The sequence below is a fragment of the Sus scrofa genome, chromosome 1 (genome assembly GCF_054392235.1).
Source record: "Sus scrofa isolate SSC_HxYL_T2T_F1_AM1 chromosome 1, Sscrofa_HxYL_maternal_Yorkshire_Landrace_v2.0, whole genome shotgun sequence".
Lineage (NCBI taxonomy): Eukaryota > Metazoa > Chordata > Mammalia > Artiodactyla > Suidae > Sus > Sus scrofa.
Genome location: NC_139383.1, coordinates 163,023,032 through 163,037,899, shown reverse-complemented (window position 1 = coordinate 163,037,899; position 14,868 = coordinate 163,023,032). Strand labels below are relative to the sequence as shown.

Genomic DNA, 14,868 nt, shown 5'->3' with positions numbered 1-14,868 from the left:
TCTGATATAAAGTCAAGAGTTTGCTCAAGCTTCACTCTTTTATCTTGAGCTTGACACCCACACTGGTTTGCTACCTAGACAGACCACTTTCTTTTGAGAGTGGTTCTCAAGTTTTATTCAGAAAGTTAAAGCTCTTTCTACTCTCTGCCTAACTGGGGATGGGAGAGGCGGCACCCACTTGGCCAGCTGTCATGAATTAAGATTGTTAGTGGTTAACCTGCTCGTGAGCCTGAGGTTCACACCTGCTCCTTATCTCCAGTGCGTTTCTGCTGCAGTTTCTTCAGAGTTCTGGGGAGAGCCACCCTTTCCTCTGCTCTCTTGGGTGAGTGTTTCCCTTGGTTGTTATTTTATTTTCTCTTGGTCTGTTTCTCAGTATCTTGGGCTGTAATTTTTCCACTTCATGGTTTTCAGTCTTGTTATGGTTTTTCTGCTTCCCTTTATATTTTCTTTTTGTTCTTCCATTGGGACCTTGAGAGATAGAGAAGGTAAGCAGGCCCACTGGTTGTTTTCTTTGGTTCACAATATTTATGTGGTAGCTTTTCTGGGGAAAAAACTCCAAACAAGAGAAAAATCTCATTAGTCATGAGACACAGCTTTGTGAAGTGCTGACATAGTGTTTTAGGCCTCAGAGAAATAGTTTGCTACAAATAAATGTCATTATCTCAACCTTAGAAATAAGGAAACTGAAACTTAAAATGGTTGGGTAACTTGGCCTCAACTAATGAGCTAGGTGTTGGCCCAAGTCTCATGACTCCAAAGGCAAACTTTTATAGTAAGTGTAGCAAAAACCATTGCAGTGTATTGGATGAATTGAAAATATATTTCTAAATGCACTAAAAATCCAAGCTGATGTAATGAGAATATACATTTGTTGTCACTGTTTTTGCCATCCAGAGTTGTGTTACTGTTTATGTTTTTAGATGTCGAAAGTTCAGACATAGCAGATGTAAAACCGCTGAATCGCCAAGATAGTAATTAGTAAAAGTTCAATGTGCACACGCAAAAAGTTGGTGAGCTGGAAGCCCTTAAGCCAAAGATTAAATGAGTCTCAGAGGCCTGTTAAAGAAGCTCATGGAATGACGAGGCAGCAACTGTGTATTCCTCACACTGGTGGGTTTTAAGACTAGCGTTTTCTTGATGGTAAGGATTTGGTTAGTTTATATTAACTTGTGTGAACCATTTAAATTTCACTTAAGATTTTTCAGAGGGATTAACAAGCGACATAGGTCTAGTCTCGCTCTTCTTGGAAAACATGCTAAAGTCGTTTTTTGCTTGTATGACTGAAGTGGTTTTGTCTGTTCAAGAAGTTGTCATATTTGGTCTCTGTGTTTAACTGTAATTATTGCAACTAATTTAATTATATTGTACTAATAATTACTTATTACAGTGTGTTCCCATTATAAAAACTTGAGGCTTCATTTTCACCAAAAAATTGGTGTTAAAAATATTGCTCTTCCACACCTCTTAATGGAATTGCTTTCAATATTTCCTGAAGACATTTGCACCAAAATGGAAATTTCAGTTCAGAGATTAAGAGGTCTAAACACTTATGTTTTTATTGTATATTTATAAATCATTTTTTTTGTCTTTTTGCCTTTTCTGGGGCTTCACCCACGGCATATGAAGGTTCCCAGGCTAGGGGTCTAATCGGAGCTGTAGCCACCGGCCTAGGTCAGAGCCACAGCAACACAGGATCTGAGCCGCGTCTGCGACCTACAGCACAGCTCAGGGCAACGCCGGATCCTTAACCCACTGAGCAAGGTCAGGGATGGAACCTGCAACCTCATGGTTCCTAGTCGGATTCATTAACCACTGAGCCACGACGGGAACTCCAGACAAATCAATTTTTAAATGTTTCAATTAATTTGTGTCTCATAGCAAACTCTTTGTAACATTCTCATCCTTATTTACCTTCAGTAATTCTTCATATACTTAAAAATGTTAACGTAAGACTTAAAAATTAAACAACTTTTAAATGAAAAAAGAACGAAATTTCTCCAAACACAAAAACAATTTGTAAGAATGGCATTGTTTATCACTTTTGTAACTCTCAAGGTCTGGCTTAATAGAAGACAGGTGAGCAAACAATTCTTAATGAGCTGGCTTTGACTCTCAGTTCACCTTAAAGTACAGGGTATGGGAGATGAAGCTTAGTAACTGTTAACATAAAAAAAGGCAAAAAGTCTTTATCTCAAGATTTGTATGAGGAAAGATGTGTAAAAGCTAGCAGAAATATAATATTGGGTTTCCAATAAAAATAGGATTTAGTTCTGGTATTCTAAGTCCTTAATTAGTTAAACTACACCCAGAGTGTCAAGCCCAGTGCATGATTTATAATAGCTACTCATAATGCAAAGAGAAAATCAAAATACTTTGAGTTCTCAATGGCATGCGTTTAAAAATAATGATTTTATTCTGCGTGAGTGAAATGGATGCCAAAGGACTTAAGACTTTGGCATGTTAAGAACAGTGAAAAAATATAATTGGGGGAGAAAATTAGAATTATAGTCATTAAAAATAAGACCATAATCAGTCTTAAGGGGTAGAACTAGAAATCACACAGATAAGCAATTTGAGGTCAATATGAGGAGGAACTTTCAAACATCCTAGGAAATATAAAATCTGCAGTTAGGTCTAATGAATTTCTGGCCACTTTCTTGGAAATTCTATGGAGTTTCTAATGAGTTAAATTTGGTAAGCTTTATAATTGTGCTGCTCTGTAATAGTTAGCAATCCACCTTGATGGACTCTTGTAATCTATAGAAATTGAAGCCAGACTAGAAGTGCAGGTCAGGCTTTATTGGTACTGGTGCTGCACAAGGAAGTGAGAACAAGTAACAGGTGTCCTTACTTTCTTCCTGAGTGAGGTGGGCTGGTTTCTTAAGTGGGGTGAGTGTGGATGGGAGGGGATTGGTGGGGCTTGGGTGGCCTGCCATCCTTTGAGGGAGTCTACTCAGGCTCCAGCTTTTGCTTCCAGCACTTCAGAAGTGGCAGTTGGGTTTTGAACTTTGAATTTTGTTCATAATTTGCTCCAACCTCACATGTGTGCAATCATATTTGGTCCCTTACCATTTCTTCATATTCTGTTGCTCCAGGAGGCTTTTGTTCAGGTGCAAGCACTGCAGGAAAGGGTCCCAGGTCTCAGCCTTTCTCAATATCCCTTGAGAGCATTTCAGTACAACTCAAAAGTTAGTCTGGAATTGTAATCGCATGTCTGTATGACTCACAAGTGAGAACTGATCGAATTAAGTGATTAAAAACAATAAAACTGTTTGCAAAAGCATTGTTCCATAATTGGGTTTGTCTCTGAATCTCTAAAATTGAAGGACTTTCCTTGTGTTTATTACAAAACAAAGTAAGATTGGAACTAATTTTGGTTTTTCTATAAGCAGAAAAAAGGGAAACACAGTGTTTTGGGAAGAGATGTATTTGAGTTTGTCTTAAAGACAGTGATTTCCAAATAATTGGTTGTCTTTCAAGTATAATTTGATGTATAAGTTTTTTACACATTGCTTTTTGGAGACATCCTGATAACGGACTTTTTATTCAGTAAAGATTTCAAGGAAGTGTAATAAAATCTATTGTTTCCACAAAACATGGATTTGCATTGTCATATCAAGTCTATTTTATGGTTGGTTTTTAAAAAGCAGTAGTTATTACTGTAGATCACTCCATCTATTTTGATGGTAGATTGCTTCACTTGCTATTCATGTGGAAGATGAAAGTAGAAAAATCAGTAAAAAGTGTATATAGCCTAAAATCCTAGATAGTAAAGGAGAAAGTGGGATTGATGTTTCTTTAGCAGACAGGCTGGAGACAAGGGAACAAAATATCAATAGTACCGGTTCTAAAGTTTCCTTCGAATAACTGACTTTGAAAAATGACTCTCGGAGTTCCCATTGTGGCTCAGTGGTTACCGAATCTGACTAGCATCCATGAGGACACAGGTTTGATCCCTGGCCTTGCTCAGTAGGTTAAGGATCCGGCATTGCCTTGAGCTGTGGTATAGGTCGCAGACATGGCTTGGGTCCTGTGTTACTGTGGCTGTGGTGTAGGCTGGCAGCTACAGCTCTGATTCCACCCCTAGCCTGGGAACATCCATATGACAAGGTGTGGCCCTAAAAAGCAAATGCAAAAAAAAAAAAAAATGATTCTCGGGCTTGGAGTGTGTCATGCACTAGACAGATGGGGCCACGAATGCAGAGGTGGAAAGTTCAAGGTCCTTATCGGTAAGAAAGGAAATGGTTTTATGTGATTCCTAGGGCCACTGGACCACAAAGTGTATTTTTATTATGAATCATTTTATAGTAAATAAATGCTTCCATTTCTGCATAATGCTTTAGGCATATAAACAGAAAAGTCCTAAACAGAGTGGCCCATACAAGGAAACAACAAACATAGTCACCTCAAGCTTAGGATCTCTGGTAGATTCTTAAGGCAGTGGATGAACAAGAGCAACACAGATGGGGACAGAGTTTTGAGGGCAATAATAGTAGTTTCCCCAAATACTTTCCCTAGTGGTGTATGCTAATTTCCCTTCACATAACTTAGATTTGTCAACAATAGCATGGTAATTTTTATTGCTGTCGGCTCTATCCTTGGTACAATTTTGTTTTCATTTCTATTATGAACCCACTTTAAAAAGATGTTACCTTCTCTTGTCAGGTGACGTTGTTTTTGCAGATTGTTGAAAGCCCCCCCCCCCCATTCTCGATCTTGAATCAGCTGAGTTTAAGCCTTTCTTCCCAATGTGTAGAGGAAACAAGGTGAATGACACAACTCCCCCTACCACCTCCCCAGCCCCAAATCTAATTTAGGCTTCATAGCACAGTGAAATTTGCTGAGATTTTTAAAGAGGTTGGAGGCAGCCCCCAGCACTAGTTTAAAATGGGGGCTTCAAAAGGAAGAAAAGCTGAAAAGGAACAAAACAAGTGCCTCATTGACTCCCAAAGGGTGTTGTTTCCTAGTTTCACAGCCCAAATATGGTCTCAGGGTTCATAGCTGAGTACTTCTTGGAAGTGAAATGTGTATCTGAGTTAATATGTACATCTGAGGTGGGCATTCTGTGAGTATTAGTTATGGCCAAATCTCTTTATTTGGGTAAGGAATAGCACCAGGGACACCTTTTTGGAAGGTGGGAATAGAGATTGACAGAATCAGTTGATTCTAATCCTCTCTATTTTCAAAGCATCTTAGCATACCCTGGGACTCCATTTTGACTAGCTGAGTAGGTTTTGCCTGCTGCATCTGTTGTTTCCCCTCATGATAAAATCCTTCTATAGTTTGCCATCCCCTACCAAATAACATCCAAGTGTTTGGGAATGATTTATATCGGTGGATCTCAGGGTTGAGCAGGCATCAGAGTCACCTGGAGGGCTATTAGTATAGTTGATCCTTAGGAACATGGGTTTGAGCCACATGGGACCACTCATTTCAGTAGTAAATACTACATGGTACTACCCAATTCCCAGTTGGTTGAATCCTTGAATAGGGAACTATGGCTAATGAGGAACACCATATATGGATGGACAACTGTTATATGCAGAGTTTGGATGGCACAGATTGTTGGCACCCCCTCCCCCAATGGTACAAGGGTCGACTGTGCAGATCCTGAAACAGAGGATGGGGCCTGAGTGTTTGAATATCTAGCAACTCCCAGGTGATGCTAATGCTGTTGGCCAAGGGACCACACTTGGAGAATCAGCAGCATAGAATGTTTCCTTGATCTGACCAAGACCAAGGCTAGCCTAACCTTGGACTATTTCCTCATGCTCAGGGGGATTTGTCAGACTTTTCACAGTTCCCAAATAGGAGTGTTCTTTCATGCCCCTCTGCTCTGCCTTCTGCCTTGAAGGGTCTTTACTGAAGTCTTGTCTGAAGTCTGACTTGCCAGCATAGCCTGTAGGTCTCCCTTTTGCTGTTCTCAGCCCTTTAATTTTTATTTTTATATTTTTTATTTTTATTTTTTTTTATTTTTAATTTTTTTTCCTCTACCTTTTTTTTTTTTTCCCCACTGTACAGCAAGGGGGTCAGGTTATCCTTACATGTATACATTGCAATTACAGTTTTTCCCCCACCCTTTCTTCTGTTGCAACATGAGTATCTAGACATAGTTCTCAATGCTATTCAGCAGGATCTCCTTGTAAGTCTATTCTAGGTTGTGTCTGATAAGCCCAAGCTCCCGATCCCTCCCACTCCCTCCCCCTCCCATCAGGCAACCACAAGTCTCTTCTCCAAGTCCATGATTTTCTTTTCTCTCAGCCCTTTAATAAGTTTTTTAGTGGATAGAGTTTCTCAAGCCTCCTTAATTTTATTCTGCTAATTTTCGCTTCCCTTAGTTTCTGCCACTGAGTTTTGGGTTTTCTGGGAAGGACCATAATCACTTGTCAGGTTCTTAAGTTTCACCTTCATTTTATCTGCTCTGATGCAGTGGTTATGAGCAAGTATTTTGGAACCAGATGATCTGGGTTCAAACCTCAGTTCTCATGGCATGGTGCTGTCCGTAGCTGTGGGAAAGTTACTTAGCTTCTCAGAGCCTGAGCTTTCATCTATGTATAAGGATGATACTAGTAATTCCATTCCTTGTAGTGGGTATTAACACACATAAAGAATTTAGAGTAATACCTGGAAATTTTATATGAATGTTTGATGCTGTATTAGAATGTATTATCCACAGGACTTAGGCTTAAATATTTGTTGAATCAATGAATCACAAGTGATCCAAGAGACTGGGGGGTGGCCTCAGTAACTTGAGTTGAATGATGAGAAAATTTGCAGTTGAAAGTTTAGGTCAGCAAGAGCTGTACCGATATGGTAATGCTTTCCTTGTCAAATATGCAGTGTTTACACTTTAAATAACCTTTTTTAGAGCAATCTTATGTTCATAGAAAAATTGAGAAAATAATTCCTATTTGCCCCATCTCTCTGGCACATAGTTTCCCATGTTATTAACATCTTCTCATTAGTGTGGTAGATTTTTTTTTATAATTGATGGATCAGTATTAATACATTGTTATCTAAAGTCTGTAGTTTAATACATTAGGGTTACCCCTTTGTACAGTTGAGTTTTGATAAACTCATGTCACATATTCAGTGTTGCAGTATCATGCAGAATAATTTCATTGCCCTAAAAATGGCCTGTTACATCTCATCACCTCCCCCTGAAACCATGGCAGCTGCTAATCATTTTACTAAGTTTGCTTTTCCTAGAATTTCGTTAGAATTAGTCCATAGCCTTTTCAGTTTGGCGGCTTTTACTTAGCAATGTATACTGAAGGTTCTTCCATATCTTGATAGAGCTCATTTCTTTTTATTGCTGAATAATGTGTTATCTGGATGAACCATGGTTTATTAACTCCCCTATTGAAGGTTGCTACCAATTTGACTGTTAAGAATAAAACTGCTATCAATATTCATGTGCTGGTTTTTGTGTGAACAAAAGTAAATGGGTAAATATCTGAGTATGTTTGTTCGATAAGCCTGTTTTCACCCTTGTAAGGATCTGCCAAGCCGTCTTCCAATGTAGCTGCACCCATCTGCATGCCCAACAGTAAAGAATGAGCATTAGTGTTGCTGCACATCTTCTCCAGAATTTAGTGCCATTAGTGTCTTGAATTTTAGCTGTAATAATGTGTTTACTTTGTGTTTTCTTTTTTTACTTTTTTAAACAACCTCTTTCCCTTAATACGTCTTGATCAATTATTGGTCACGTGCTTGTATGGGGGATAGACGGATACACTGGAATGTCCGGTGCCAGACCTTTCCTGTGTTTCTAACTGGAAGCTAAACTGAGAGAAATAGGCCAATGGAATTGCATAAATTAAGGAGTGTAGTATCACTGACTTGAGTTACATGAGGAACTCCCTAATTAATCTTGGGAATAGGGCAGCACAGGCAGAGAACTGATCTCTGACCTAATCTCTTTTAGACTGTGCAGGGTTTCCATAATAACAATTCTCTCAACACAGCATAGGCAAAGCTTGTGAGGACTGGCAGGAGCCTTGGGTTAATGTAGTTGATGTTCCACTACTTAATCCAGTGACCTTCTGCACGTCACTTCACCTGTAGATCCCAGAGAGAGTTGTACTAGAGGATTTGTAAGATCCCTTTAAGCCCCCTAATTCTGATTCTAAAATCCCTCTTGGAACAGCTCTATCAGCCCAGAACAAGGGAGAGAGACCACACAGCCCTCACTTTGAGGCAGACGTGATTCATCACACACAAGACCCTCCTGAGTGAATTTTCAGCCTTTTGAAGCAGCTGAGATGTGTGACAGGGTGGCCTCAGGTAAATTTCTTTGGGGGAGATGCTGAAAACTTGAAAAAGGTGATCCTGCGTGTTGAGGGCCTGAGCAAGGGGATCACAAGGAAGTGGGGCATCTTTGACTAGATTAGGGGATTCATCGTTTGCAGCAGTAGCAGCAGGGGTTCTGGAAACAGTACAACACACCCATTTCAAGCACTCAGGTATACAGTGATACAATGATTCTGTCATGCTGAGAGCTTTTTATTTTTTTCACTGGTAGGTGAGGTTAGAGGGATTGTGTGACAAGCAAATTAAAAACTGAATAGGGTGAGCAGTGACACAGGGAAGAGCTGGGGAGTGACAGAGAAAAGCTATTGTCAGACAGCATGATTACACATCACGGCGCCTGCAGCTAAATGCATTTTTTAGGGGCCACTGAAATCACCTTTCTTCCTTTGAGACTGGCTGACTAGTGTGATATTGCTGGGGAAAAAAAAAAGGGACATTTAACTTTAAGAAAATGAAAGCTATCGCTCAAATTTTCCTGTCCTGCTTGTATCTTTATCTCCAGTTACATTTCCCACAGAGCTAATTGGTCTTTTTGAAAAGTCACTGGGGTGCAGGAAGCCAAATGGCTGTAAGTGAAGCCCGGATGATTTCCGCCAACTCCCCTGGGTCAGAGTTGTCCTTAATGATAATCATTGGCTTTAATAACTGTCCTTTATGGGAGCAGAGGAACAGAATACTGCTCATCCATGAGGCTATTTTAATCTTTCTGGAATGACCCCCCTGAGCATTTCTAAACTTCTTTAGCGTATTATCAACCCTGACTACCTGTGCTGGAGACCAAGCAGGCGAGGCCTCATCACAAAGGAAATAAAGCCATAATGGGATTGGCGGTCTTGCATCAAAGTGCAGAGGCAGGTGTGTGCCATGGGATGTCTGGCTGTTCATGTTGTGGGGACGGACTAGATCCAAGAAGAAATGGGCCCCCACATGATTAATGGCTCAGACACAATAGAAATTGAAATATTGGCGGGTTGGCCAGGCTGCAAGGCAGCCCCTGTCACACAGAGGTCCCGGAACTGGGGTGTAGGGCTTTACCATCTTCAACAAACGGGGTCTGTGTTCACCCTGGGCGCATAGCTGTTCTAGCCAAAGAGAAAAGCCTAGAACAATAACTGGTGGATATTTTTGGGGTCAGATTAAATAGTCACTTGGGTCACTTCTATTCCCACTCCATTTTGCATGAATTCCAAGATGGTTATCTCTGATGTAAACACTAACATACCTATTGACATATCTCCGGTCTGCAAGCAGAAAGACTTGATTATATTTTAATTGTTACTAGTATGAATTTGGGAAATTTCACCTGTTCTTTGTTAGCTATTGCATAATTTTGGGGTAATAATATCCTCAGAGTTGTTACAGGAATGAGGTAATACATGTCAACTTTGCTCTTTCTTTAGCCATGTCTAAAGCATGCAAAAGTTCCTGGTCTAAGGATCAAACACGAACCACAGCAATGACAATGTTGAATCCTTAACCATAGGGGCACCAAGTGACTCCTGTTTTATTCTAATATGTGCTCTCAATTCCATAAAGGAATATTTTAAAACTTATCAATATATTTTAAGAGCATCTATACTGTTTAGTATTCCACAACAGGTGTTTTGAATTCTGGGGAGAGGGGAGGAGTCACTGAAACTTCTAAAATGGTTAATTCTTCTCAGTAGGTCTCGATGAACTGTTAGTATTGGTGTATGTAGCAGTCAGCTACATTATTTAAAAACTGGAGAAACACCTATAAATACAGAAAGGTCAGTAGGGTCAGGAGTGTAATGTGTAGGAAGTGAGACGTGGCAGGGTAAGATGAGAAAATCAGGGAGGGGATTACAAAATGGAGTCACGTAAAACATATTGAGCCCATTGTGGGTGCTTTGCATTATGCTGATCTCCAAGGCAAATGCAGAACCATAAACCACAACTTTGTTGCTCTTCTCAGCAAGATTTTATGTAATCATAAAATCACAAGTCATGCTGATACCCATTTTAGGGACTGTTTTTCATTCCCGATTGCTAATAAAAAACACTAAAATGTAAACTACTCTAAGTCATTAATAATTTCTTAATTGTTAAATATAAAGAGGATAGTTTCAATTTCTCCTCTTAGTTAAACCCTGGGCTCCAATTGACAGGGTTTGCTGCTCCTTCCATCTTCAATGGCTACCCCTTGGGCTTCTGGACACTTTTTCTTCCTGGTTTTCTTGGCTCTTAAAATACTCCTTTTCCTCAGAACGTTCCTTAGAATGTACCTCACCCTTTGGATCAACACTCTATAGGTACTGACTTGGATCGATACCATAGTATCACTCATTAGCTTCAAATGCAAACAGGGCTTGCCCATGTAAAACTGCTGTCTTGCATGTTATCAATCTTGGTGATTGCCAGCTTTCATCCATCCATCAGTCATGCTTAATTCTTTCTTCTCCTTTAGACCTCCTCAATCCCATCAAGTCAGTGATGAGGTTATATTTTCATTTTGCTGACTTTTTTTTCCCCTTACTACCTGTATCAGGATATGATCAGTAGTAGTACCACTATGATGTATGTACATATATGTATTTTTTATATTACTGTTTATTACATTTATAGTTGTAAAATGATCACCAAGACCTAATTTTATATTCCATCCCAAACCCCTAGCATCCCTTCACCCTCCAACTTCTCTCCTTTGGAAACCATAAGTTTTTCCAGAGTCTGAGTCAGTATATATTTTTTCTCATTATGCTTCCACCTCTGTTACATGAGAGATTTGTCACAGGGATCTACACTTGACTGTGGGAGCTGGTTGAACAGTCTCTGGAAGGCTATTGTCCTCACATCTGGTGTTGGAGTTGGAAGTGTACAGCTTGCTCCCTGACCTACCCTGCTCCCAGTCACCATCTCTTAATTGGGTCATTTTTTGGAGTAAAGGCAGATGCTTGCTCTAGAGCCTGCAATGACTCCTTGATAACATGAATCAGATCATTTCTGTATAAACCCTCTGGTGATTCCTATTTCACTTAAACTAAAAACCAAAAGTGCATCCGCATGCTCCATGGAACTCTAACATTATGTCTGGTATGATACATTTTTTTGAGATAATCAAAAAGTGGTAATGAAATTGGAACTATGCAGACTAGTTAGGGAGTGGTTTTATAGACTGGTTCTCTCTAGGCTCTGACAGAAATGTGGGAGTTCCACACAGTCACTTATATCCTTTGACTATTAATGAGAAAATTTTAACACTTTAGTCATTTCATTTTCAAAACAATTTGGCTCCCCCCCCCCTTTTTTTGTTGTTGTTGTTTTTACTATTTAATCAAATACCCATGGATAAAATAGTAAATTTTTGCGGAGTCTATTACTCAAGTGTATGTTTTCTAAATGACTTGAAATTATTTGTAACTGGCAAATTCTATTTGAAGAGAATTCACTGGGCTGGTGTCTACTCAGGCTTGTCAGAGGGGAGGGACTGCCTACCATTGATTTTGAAATGACTAGGAATAAAAGCAGCTTTAAAAGGCTAGGGATGAATTGGAGTCACATTTCCCCTAACCGCTCATGTTAGGATTATTCATATGCATTTTTTTCTTTAAACACACATCCTAATTCCAAAATAATTGGTCACAATTATCTTTATTTATGTGCCTGATCACAATGAGGTCTTCAGTGGGAAAAAGCTAAATGCTTGTTACCATTGTTGGGCATATTAAAGTTGTTTGATAAATACATGTTGTCTAAACAGTATCTTTTCTGGTCTGCCTTTCTCCAGCTTCTTTATTTACTAATACTTACACAAACCTTTAGAAACAAAGTTGTCTAAACAGTATCTTTTCTGGTCTACATTTCTCCAACTTCTCCTTTATTTACTAATACTTATACAAGCTTTTAGAAAAACAAAGTTAAAACACACAAAATGAGACAAACAGAATTATCCTTGCCTTAAAATTGTACATGATTATGAATTCCTAATATGTTACTAGAGATTTTTATAGGAAGGTTAGTCTTCTCTAATCCTCATATACCTGAGCAAGAAGAACCAGTTGATAAAGGATAAAAAGAAATGTATTAGTAAAATAGCTAAAGAGTAAAATTGATAGATTTAAGAATTTAAAATCTTATTTTTCCAGTTATATTGAAAGATAATTGACACAGTATGTAAATTTAAGATGTGCATACGTATTGATACTTACTGCAGAATGATTACAGCTGTAGTGTTGGTACCTCTTTTTCATTATATAATAGCTTTTTTGGGTGTGTGGAAAGAGTTGATGATATGACAACATTTGATTCTCTTAATGTGGTATATTTCTTTATTGATTTGTGTATGTTGACCATCCTTGTACCCTATAGATAAATCCTGCTTAATTTTCATATAAGATCCTTCTAATGTACTAGTTGAATTCAGTTGGCTGATGTTTTGAGAAGTTTTACATCTATATGCACCAGGGATATTGGTCTGTAGGTTTCTTAGAGTGACCTTTTCTGGCTTTGGTATGAGGGTAGTGCTGGCCACATAGTGAGTTTGGGTGCATTTCCTCCTCTGCAAATTTTGGGAGAATTTGAGAGGGGTCGGCACTCACTCTCTAATGTTGGGTAGAATTAACTAATGAAACCGTCTGGTCCCGGGCTATTCCTCATCAGGAGGTTTTTGATTACTAACTTAATGTTGTTATTGAACTATGTGGATTTCCTCTTCAGGATTTAGTCTGGGTAGCCTACATGTTGCTAGGAACTCTTAAGTGCATTTTTGCTGTGTTTTGTCTTGTTTGGGCATCTTACCAAATAGGACAAATTTAATTTTTGGTTATGTGTACATTTTGTCTTTTCCTTCTATAATGCTTCATTGTACATACTCAGTGTACTTAGGCTTCTACCTTCCGATAGTGTAACCTAACTTGCCTTTAATTGGCCACTACAATGGATAATCTTAGCATTTCTCATACATATTTCTATTGGGATATATGCAAAATTCTCATTGTTATATATACCTGGTATAGAATTACTGTATTGTAACCTAATTGTAAAACTCAAGTAATGGAAGTAACAATGGACAGTTTTCCAAAATAGCTGTGCTGTGTTTGTCCCAGTGCTGGTGCCTGAGTGTTCCATTGCCCGTATGAATATATACCTATATTTTTATTTTGCAGCTTTCTAATTCTCACTAGGCTTTTGGACAATATCCAATATATACTCTGAAACACTGTCAACTTCTACTATATGAGAAAATAGAATATGCATTGAAACTGAAACTTCTATTTCCCATTTTATACACTACCCCCCAAAAAAACCCCAGAAACCTTAAGAATGCAACTGAACATAAAAGGAGATGAAGATATCATGGGTTATAAGAAGGCATGCTTGGCAAAGAAGGTGCAGTGTAGTCCTGAAGTCTAAAGGATTTCTAAAACACCCAAAGCATAGTAGAAAAAAATCTGGATTAAAAATTCCATTTTTAAATTTTCTGTGGTGCTGAGTAAAAGGATGTTCTTTTGGATTAGTCAAATATTATCTGTAATGAAAATTTCAACATTAATAGGAAACTGTTAAGAGATTTTAATATGAGATCATTGGAAAAATCTGATTTTTTAATGAGTATTTCAGTAAAGAGAAATGAACAAAAGGCAAGGTATTTTGAGAAGGAAGAAAAAGATTAATGCTCAGTAAGTGTAAAAATAAGTCCATAAGTTTCAGCTATCAAAATAACTGTTATTTTTATTTTGTCTTTCTGGAGCCATATCTGTGGCACATGGAGGTTCAGGCTAGGGGTCCAATCAGCGGTGGTCGCTGGTCTACACCATAGACACAGCAATGTCAGATCTGAGGCATGTCTGTGACCTACACCACAGCTCAAGGCAATGCCAGATACATAACCCACTGAACAAGGCCAGGGATTGAACCCGCGTCCTCATGGATGCCAGTCAGATTCGTTTCCACTGAGCCATGGTGGGGAACTCCATAATTGTTTTTTTAAATGCCTCTTTAGTATACAAAGATACTGAGGTTTTATAAAAGTGAAAACAACAAAATCAAATATTCCTGATATGCTACTAAAACACCTCAATGTCAAACCGAACTGCCCAGAGAGCCTGAACAAAGGATGAAAGGAGGCAGAGGCCCAGAGGGAAAATGCTGAGTTATTCAGTAATAGTCAACAAAGGCATCTTCAAGTCCCCCTCTCTGTCCCCTCATTCCACATAATGAGGCCTCAGCAGAGGCATCTGAGAGAGGTCTTGTCCAAAGACCCAGGCACAGAATGCAGGTCTTCATAAGAGTGTGGCTGGCTTGGAGTGGGGAGGCCTGAGTTCGTGACTGAAACTCCTTCTGAAGACTGCAGTGTGTTCTCTGCTCCAAGTCTGGGGGTGGTGGTTGTTGCAATGGAGACTGCCTCTGTCATTGCTTAGGGTCAGGCCTAAAAGGATCACACTTAGGATTTGGAATTGAAAGCAGACTCCTCAATGAAACTATTTTGAAGTTTAAAACTACAAGTGCCGGAGTTCCCGTCATGGTGCAGTGGTTAACGAATCTGACTAGGAACCATGAGGTTGCGGATTCAGTCCCTGCCCTTGCTCAGTGGGT

At 39.1% G+C, this 14,868-nt stretch overlaps 1 long non-coding RNA gene across 2 annotated transcripts in view; it reads left to right on the top strand.

The window, feature by feature from the left end:
- Positions 1-282: 282 nt before the first annotated feature.
- Positions 283-14,868, top strand: part of LOC110257000 (uncharacterized) — a 352,563-nt gene continuing 337,977 nt past the window's right edge. For both annotated transcript variants that reach the window (XR_014840918.1, XR_014840925.1), the window contains exons 1-2: positions 283-322; positions 921-1,140. This is a non-coding gene — a long non-coding RNA (uncharacterized LOC110257000). The remainder of the gene's footprint in view (positions 323-920; positions 1,141-14,868) is intronic.